General features: G+C 38.9%; 1 pseudogene; it reads right to left on the reverse strand.

Annotated features, from left to right (window-relative positions):
• Nucleotides 1-8,237: 8,237 nt before the first annotated feature.
• LOC142454347 (dynein light chain 1, cytoplasmic pseudogene) lies at nt 8,238-8,766 on the reverse strand (annotated as a pseudogene).
• Nucleotides 8,767-9,846: the final 1,080 nt, after the last annotated feature.

The raw sequence follows: 9,846 nt of genomic DNA on the forward strand, positions 1-9,846 counted from the left end.
AAAATAATAATAATTTATAAATTATCAAGGGTTCATGAGGGAGGTAGGGGGAAATGAGAAGCTGATAGCAAGGGCTCAAGTAGAAAGCAAATGGTTTGAGAATGATTTTGGCAACAAATGTACAAATGTGTTTGACGCAATGGATGTAAATGTGGATTGTGATAAGATTTGTACGAGCCCCTGATAAAATGATTTATTAAAGAGAGAGACAGAATCAATGTTATAGGAGGAAGTCCAAAGTTCATTGAAGACAATAGGTGAAAAAGAATGTTCCATGAATTGATGGATATCAACTAAAATGTGTCAACAAGCTGATGATGCACTGAAAACACTTCCTAGTCTATGCCAAGAATTTAGAAGAGAGGTATATGGCCAATCAACTAAAGGACATCCACATTTGTGTCTATTCTAAAGAAAGATGTCCTATAACGCAAGATCATTAATATTACAGGAGTCCTGGTGGTGTAGTAGATTACACATTGATTGTTAAGATCAGACGGTGGTCAGCAGGTCAAAGGCAGCAGCCACTCAGAGAGAAAGATGAGACGTTCTGCTTCCACACAGATAGGTAAACTTAAAGGCATGAGAGAGGAGGAGAAGATGTCTTTCAGGACCAGTGCTATATGCACCTTTTTTATTTCTTCTTTTTTGATGCCATAAGCATCCGTGGGTGTGTTTCTCCCTCTGTCAAAGTACCTGGGAACTATGCGTTATGTGCATTTTCCTCTATGCCTGTCGTGCTGCTTGAATGTACTTCAGTTGACCTAGGTTGTACTTTTGGGTTTGGCTAACTTCACTCAGCATAATATCTTCCAAATCTTCACATGAGATGATATGCTCCATCTTTTCATCACTGCTTTTTAGGGATGTGTAATGCTCATTGTGTGAATATACCAGAGTTTTTTAATCCACTCGTCTATCGATGGAAATTTAGGCTGTTTATAATTCTCTTTTTTCGAGTTTATTTTTTTAAACATTTTATTAGGGGCTCATACAACTCTTATCACAATCCATACATATACATACATTCTTTACAATTGTGACTTGTACCACAATGAACATTGGAATGCAGAAGTCTGGTTGTTGTCTGTTTCTTACTACTTCTGGGGGGTTCTTACTTCTGCGGGATCACTGTGTCATAAGGGAACTCGATTTCCATTTGTGTATTGCCAAATCGCTTTCTACAGTGGCTGCACATATATACAAGTCCACTAGCAGTGGATGATACTCCCTATCCCACACAATTCTCCAACATTTGTTGCTTTCTGATTTTTGAATTGGGCTGTCTTTCAGAGTATTAGGTGTTATCTCAAAGTTGTTTTACTTTGCATTTCCCAGATGGCTAATGATCAGGAACATTTTCTCAGATGGTGATAGGCCATTCAGTTTTCCTCTCTTGTTAATCTACTATTCAGGTCCTTTGCCCCCCTCATCAGTGGGCAGGTCAGTTTTTGTGTGTGTGTGGTTTTTTTCTTATTATGGGCTGGCAGAGTTTTATAGACTTTAGCAATAAGCCCTTTGTCTGATATGTCACTGCTAAATATCTTTTCCCAGTCTGTGGACTCTCCTATTACTCTCTTGATGAAGTCTTTTGATGTACACAGGTGTTTCATCTGTCCTATGTCCCACTTGTCTATTTCAGCTTCCTCTATGTGTGTATCCTTCCTTATTTCTTGTAGCCCATCTATTCCCTGCTCCAAGGTTCTTAGGTTTGTCCCAATTCTCTTATTGATGATCCTAATAGATTGGGGTTTTAGCTCAATGGCTGTGATCCACCTTGAATTTGTTCTTTTGTATGGAGTGAAGTAAGGGTCTTGCTTCATTTTTCTGCAGGTAGATATCCAGTTTTCCCAGCACCATTTGTTAAACAGGGCATCTGCTTCCCATTTGATGCTTTTAGGCCCTTATCGAAGATCAATTGTCTGTATGCTGCTGATTTTCCTTTGGCAGTAACTAATAGCAATGATGACTGTAGAACCCCACTTGCTGGGAACAAACAGAACTGTAGATGAATGAAAACATTAGATGGTGCAAGATACAACAATAATAATAATATATTAATGGTTTATGGGGGTTGTAGGGTGGGGGAGGAAATAAAGGGGATCTGATAGCAATGAGTTCAAGAAGAAAAAAGTTATGAAAATGATGGTGGCAGCAATTGTACAACTATATTTGATGTAATGGAACAATGGGTTGTTATAATATCTGTGAGAGCTCCTAATAAAATGATTTTAAAATGAATTCAGGACATTGCTGAAAATAATTAAAGCCCAATGATACTTGGAGGGGAGGATATATAGACTTGGAAACTTATAGGAGCAGTTTTACTCCAGTTACCAGGTCACTATGAGTCAAATTTACTTGATGGCAAATAATACCCAGTGAAACAGTAGGAGAGGCATCTTAAAAATAAGCTAATGGTTAGCCCAACGGGTCCTATAGGTACAGGAGTAGCAGATACCAGTGTCCTGTTTCCAGGTTTGAGCACAACAAGAGGCATTTTCAGTGACAGTGATCCTTTCTTGAAACTGGCCTCCAGATCACTGAATTACAATTACGGTGGCATGGCCTTTAATGCAATACTTTTAGCATCGGTCTCCTGATTTCCCTAACACCCTGATTGTAGCAGATGAAACAATTCTTTTGGTGATTTATTTCTAGGGCGTTATGCGTGCCAGATTTTGAGTCCCCGCTAGCTTCTACCCCACCGGCACTATCAGGGATTTTGATAGAGCTCTGATCTCTCCCCACCTGAAGTATCTAGAGCTGATTCTGCTTATTTAACTGATCTTATCTCTATCCTGAGAAAAAAAATATTCTCGTAATTCTGGGTCCCAGTGACGTTATGGAAATGCACAGCCACCTAGCTCATTATTAGTAAAGCTGATAAGATTACAACTTCGATATGCATAAGTAATTCTGAGACACAATGAGTTTGATCACAAAACTAATTTAAGTGGATGGAACTACTTCAGCTAGAAACCGCACTCCCACAGTTTCTGCACTCTATCAAGAATTCTTTTGTTTCACATGAAAATAATGCTCCTCTATTCCCCCTTGGGAGAAGAGCTTACAGAAAAGACTTGGCCGTGAAAATACTAGTAGATTCAGCATCAATGATGAGGTCAACTTACCTCGAAAGACATGCACCCAATATACCCTGAGTCATTCTCTGAAGTTATGTTTGCATCGACATTGTGCTGGACCCCCTGTAATACCACAGTTCCATGAAACTCATAATGCCACTAATTTATTTATGCCAATAGAAATGACATAGATAGAACAGGTGATTCAGCCTATTCCTCTCATTCAGCAAGATTATTCACACTCATATATATCTTGTCATATCAGGCCTTCAGTAAGGAACACTTAATGCTCCCTTGGGAGGATAAAAATAATGACAGTTGTCAACATTTACTTCCTTCCTGAACCCAATACTCTACAGCCAATGTCAATCCCAATAACATCAACAGAGATTGACATTGGCGTTGACACAGCCAGTTATCTTAGGCTGTCTTTCTCCTTTTCTCTCCCTTGGCACATAAATCTCTCCAGCACAATTTCCCCTTCAAAAGTAGAGTTCCTATAACTCATGCTTCATGAAAGGAAGAATGAATTGTTTATATGAATCATATCAATGTCATACAGTTATGTAAAGAGAAAAAGCATAGATTTTTAGAACCTTATTTGTAACTAATTTTCCTCTCTCCTTTTCACCTCCTCTCCTCTAAACAAAGCCAAGAGTTCCTACAGACTATTAGCTTTATTCAAAGGTGTTTCTTATAAGATAGATAATTATTTTTTGAGTTTGAGATACTTTTATTTTTTAAATGAAGATTTTACATTCATAGTATGAATTTTTTTCAAATTTGTTTGAAAGGTCTTTCCACAATTCTATAGAGCTATCCTTATTAAATCAAATCCTAACAGAAAGCTACAATGCCATTTACAGAAAATGTGGCCTTGGGAATTCTTAACCGAGCCACAGCACTGATCTGCTGTGTGGCTGTGGATAAGTCTCTGTAGAAAACATATATGAGATGTCTCTAAGGTTGTCTCGGATGTTGCTAACCCATGGCTATTATCCTCAATTGTCTTCCACTGCTCCACTTTATATGACTTAGTCCTAAAACAATACATTAATTAAACTATAATCACAGATGCCATCTAAACTTAAACATATGTTGCTTAGCTTGGGGTATAATTGTATTTAATATTAACCAATATTTCCCACTCTGATTTGCTATCCTTTCCACTCACTTCAACTACCATTTACCATGCTAGATCAATCTACACTCTCCCATTCAGAAAAGAGAGGTTTCTGCTGAAGCACCAGTAGCTGTTGAGTAGACACCAGCTCTTACTCTGCTCCACAGAGTTTTCAATGGCTATGTCTTTGGAAATAGACCAGCAGACTTTTCTTCCAATGGATTACTGAGTGGAGTGAATTCCAACCTTTCAGGTAGCAGACAAGCTCATTAAAAATATTTGAACTATGTAGGGATTCCATGTATGCTGAAAAGGTCATAAATTTTTTTCTTCTGGCTTTTGGATATCATACCCCTTGTACTTAATAGAACAGGCAGGATTCATAATATAGGTAAAGACTTGGCTGAATACATAAGGAGTTTAGTCTTCTTCCCATCCCCCGACTCTGGGATTAGAAAAGAATGTCTAATTTATGTGGAGGGTTAGGGAGATGTAGCAGGAGTCATAAAGGTAGTAATGTGAAAGTAAGCACTCCCAGAAACGTGTACTTTGGGTGCTCTATGGATGACGTGTACTTTGGGTGCTCTATGGGAGCTGTAGAGTGATTTCCTGTGACCTGAGAGTCACAGGTTAGCATAGAGCTACAAGGACCCAGTATGTTTCTTCAGACAGACGAGAACAGCTCCACAACATGCCAGACAAACAGACAGCAAAGCACCAGACCATATAACAAATAAATGGGACCTCTTGGTTTTGCTTTGATGTTATATAAGTCTTCTAGGATGGAACTTCAGAAAAATAAGGGAGATGGTACTTTACTGAGATAAATTTCCATCACCTACTACAGAATGAGAACTAAACAAGTAAATCAAGTTGGATTTCAGAAATATAAAGCTACTTATTAGGTGCCTGAACTTGTCTTTGGAAATTTATACTTTTAACTAGATATTTCTAAACCTACATTTTTCTAGGAGATCCACATTCCAATGAGATGTTCACCAATGCTACCTATCAAAATTAAGACTACTTCATGATATTTTTTAAGTTAGAGAAATTTGTCTGTACCTAGCATTAAACAGAAAGACATCTTTACCATAGAGCTTCTAAGCTTGTTATAATATGCAGTATAGCTCTCTAAATCTGGGAGATGGCATGCAATATTTTCCTTTCTAAGGCTTTCCCTTCCATGAGGCATAATCAAGAAGGGTGATCTATGAGAGTTGTTCATTTTATAGACATGGACATCCAGACAAGGATACAGAGTAGCAATGTTCAGCAAAAATGTTGTATTTTTCCATTCCACATTTTGTTATCTATAATTTGACAGGAGGAAAAAAGATCAAATCTACTGAAAGACTTTAGCTTCCTGAACAATAGAAGTATCAAATTAAAAAAATAAATCTTTAGCCCCACAGTACAAACTGCTCCAACTACATCTTCATTACTGGGTATGGTCTTGGGATTTGATGAACTGCTTGATCTGAGTTAAAAAATAATCCAAACTATGGTTTGTATAGTCTGGGTACTTTAGAGAAACAAATACACAGAAAATCATGGATAAGAGAGAGTTTTCTATAAAAGTTAAGTGAACATCAAGAAAACATCCCAACCCAGTGCTGCTCAAGCCCACAAGTCCAACATTAATCCATTAACTCGTATGTCCAACACCAATCCACGAAGTCCTCCTTCATTTCACAAACCAGATGCAATGATGCCAACTGCAGGAGGAAAGCTCAGTCAGTGAATGTGTAAATATCTCAGTGCTGGCAAGGATTTCCACTCCAGCACCCACGGCTACATCGGGGAAAGTCCATGTGGCTTCTCCTCAGGGATGTCTTGCAGGAAGTGAGCCTTGCCAGCTGAAGCAGGGAACTAGCTATGGCAGCTGCCCTCTGGTCCGACCATCAGAAAGCAGGAGACCCGAGAACTCGAAAGGCGAGGCTCACTGAGCCATTTTATATCTCTGGCCTCAATTAACCCTACATGTGTTTATTGACTAGGTTGGCACAATAAACTAACTACCTCAGTTACCTAAAATTTGACAGGAGGATAAAAGATCATATCTACTGTAAGACTTTAGCTTCCTGAAAAATAGAAGTATTTAATGAAAAATAAATAAATAAATCTTTATCCCCCAGTACAATCTGCTTCAACTACATCTTCATTGCTGGGTATGGCCTTGGGATTTGATGAACTGCTTGATCTGAGTTAAAAATAATCCAAACTCTGGTTTGTATAGTACATTTCTTACTTGAATTGCCCCAAATGTCTTTTGATGCCATGAATTAATTAGACTGTGGTTTTACAAGGACACTGGGCTCACTAATGTACTTGGTGATAAATGACAGCCATCATAAAGTTCTAAATTTATGTTTGCTTGCTGAGTACTAGATAGGTATCATGGGTCCATGCCCAAAGAAACAGACTCAAAGATTTGAATGCATAGCATTTATTGCATGTACTTGTAGGCGAAACACTTGCAGAGAAGAGATGCATGAAAAAAAGGTTGAACTGAAATGCAGTGGCTTCTATGGTCTCCGATAATTCATGTAGTAGACTCAGGGGCATGTAGTGTCCCTTCAGAGATATCCTGACTTGATGAAAGGGAGCCAGGCAGTGCTCCTCGGCGCCATCCACTCATTGGCCATGAGTTGCTGTAGGCAAGAGCTGTGTCTATACCCCTTTGTGTGGTGACTCTGTGCCTCCAAGAGAAATTCCTGTAGAGAGCAATTACCAGACAACATTCCTGACATCTGGAGAATAGTTATTGTGGTAGTTACATAACCTGGTGTCAATTTAGAACTTGAGAGGATTAAGAGTGAAGGGGTGGAGTCTAGTCTATCAATCAGGTCATAACCAATGAGGCCTCTGTGTGGGCATGGCCTTTTGGGAATTCTGGATTTCCTCCTTGGAGGCAGGAGAGACTTTCTCTCTGCTCACTTCCTGCAAGACAACCCTAAGGAGAAGGCACATGGACTTATTCTGATGCAGCCCTGGGAACTGGAGGAGCCACATGGAGACCCCTGCCAACACTGAGATGCTTCTACCGCCACTTACTTTGCACCCACTGACCTGTGATCTTCCTGCATTCAGTGTCATTCCATGTGTTTCATGAGTCTGAAGATGACTTTATAGATTGAAATTGGACATATGGGCTAATATCAAACTTATGGACTTGATCTGGACTGGACTAGGATACTTTCTCAATATTCAACTGCTCTTGTATATAAAGAAAGCTCTTTCCCACACACATGTGAAAGTCTATGAATTTATTTCTCTAGTATACTCGGATCTAACAAGGGATCTGGATAGCTGGTCACAGCACACCCACTACTACATATAAGCTACTATAACCTCCCATAGTACTTTTGAAACTAGTAAATAATATTATACTCTCATTTGGCCCTGCTATTTTCATTGATTTATATCATTGGATTTCTTTATTGTACCTTTTAACCTCTCTTTACTTTTAATTTTTATTTGTCTTTACCTAATTGCTTTCCTACACCATTTACAACATGAGCACTTATAATATATTTTAATTACACTGTCCTTTCTGATTGCTTTTGAGAAGATTCCTAGAAAAGAGAATTTTGTAAAAGTAATAGTTGGATTGAAGGCTATCTGAGGGTTGGTCCCAATCACCCTAAATACTTGCTTTGGTAACTGGGACAACTTTGTATAGTCACTCTAGAGTTGAGACTTCTTACTTCTACAATAAAGATTGAATTGAAGGACTGCTCATCATGCATCTATATGTAAAACTTTATGAAGTCATCTCTTTTAACTGAATTTATTTTTTCATAAACTTTGTATTTTGATTTGGGTGAAAGTTTACACAACAAAGTGGTTTTCCATTCAATATTTTGTACATATTTTGTCTCATGTAATTAATTACAATCCCTGCAAGATAACAGAAGTCTTCCAACTTCCTCTCTGTATTTACTATTTCCATTCCTCCTTCTTTCTTTTTTTTTTATCACACATCTCCAACGGATTTATTTATTTATTTTTTTTTTTGGAAAAGCATGAATTGTGAGGAAAGAAAAAAAACATGAGGCAGGGCAAAGTATGGAATAGAAAATAAATACAAATGTAAGCCGTTTTGCTAATTGCTTTATAACCACAAAGGAGTACAGAGGAGGTCCTGTACCAAACAACACAAAAAGGTTCAAAGGTGGAGGTGTTCCCTTAGCAAGGCTGAAGAGTCCAGTCTCTGGTATTTGGAATTTAGGCGACAGTCCTTGGTTTTGGATGGATCACTGGGTGTGTGGGCACAATCCATGCTTTAACCAGATTTGAACAGAAGGATGGCCACTTGGCCCAGGTAGAAGTAAATGAAGTGCTTAGTTTCATGTGTCACATAACTACCAAAGTTTCTGCTCACATGCAGTGCCAAGTGGGATTGTACTTCTTGTCAAACTCCTTCTTGATGTGGGCCGCAATGTCCTTCTCTGTGTTGTATTTCTCCAGCGCCTGAGTCGCTCACTCCACCGAGTCCTGTTGCATCTCCTCCGACATGTCGGCATTTTTGATCACGGCCTTCCGGTCGCACATGATTACCGTGAAGCACGGACTAGCCAACTGCGACGGTCCTGGGGGAGGGGGTTAGAGCAACTCAAACACAGCGAGAGCCGTTGCTACCGAAGCCGTGGCGCATCCCATTCCTCCTTCTTTCATTCCCTTTCCTGTCTTCTAAATGTTATTCCTGGGCCAATGCTGCCCATCCGATCTTGAATGGTTGATTGGTCTAAGGCAGTGGTTCTCAACATTCCTAATACCGTGACCCTTTAATACAGTTCCTCATGTGGTGGTGACCCCCAACTGTAAAATTATTTTCATTGCTATTTCATAACTGTAATCTTGCTACTGCTATGAATCCTAATGTAAATATCTGATATGCTTGATGCATTTTCATGGTTACAAATTGAATATCATTAAAGCATAGTGATTAATTACAAAATCAATATGCAATTTTATATTGTGTAATATTTGTTTCTAATGACAAATAAATGAAATTTCGTCTTGAAGCATGTGTAGCATGGATAACAGTTTTAACAGAACAATAATAAACTACATGGCTACATTTTGCCACTGTATGCATAAAAAGTCAATGTCAGTACAAAGATTAAGATAGCTTTTTTCCTCAGCAGATCAGCATTTCTGCATGTGGGTGGGCCTGTCTGGAGACAGATAGAGAAGTGTCTCAGTTCCTAAGACCATGGGAAATATGTGTTTTCCCATGGTCTTAGGCGACCCCTGTGAAAGGGTTGTTCAACCCCCAAAGGCGTCACAACTCACAGGTTGAGCATTGCTGGTCTAAGGAGTAGGTAACTCCTTGCTGTTACTGTTCCCCTTAGAGACCCATCATTTGGCTGAACATTGAGCTCTGAGAATAGGTTCATCTCCTGACCTGAAGGGCGTGTATCGGTGAGAGACTCAGAAGCTCAACATTCTCTATCAGACCAGCAAGCCTTGTCTTTAATTTTTCCTTTTTAGTTTGTTACACATTTTGTTCTCTTATTCTCTCCAGGACCTAATCTTGTGATACCTTTCAGAGCATCAGTGTAGTAGATAGTCAACATCTGAGTCCAGATTCCATCATCATCATCATCATCCTTTAAAGACAAAATAATA

The sequence above is a fragment of the Tenrec ecaudatus genome, chromosome 8 (assembly GCF_050624435.1).
Source record: "Tenrec ecaudatus isolate mTenEca1 chromosome 8, mTenEca1.hap1, whole genome shotgun sequence".
NCBI lineage: Eukaryota > Metazoa > Chordata > Mammalia > Afrosoricida > Tenrecidae > Tenrec > Tenrec ecaudatus.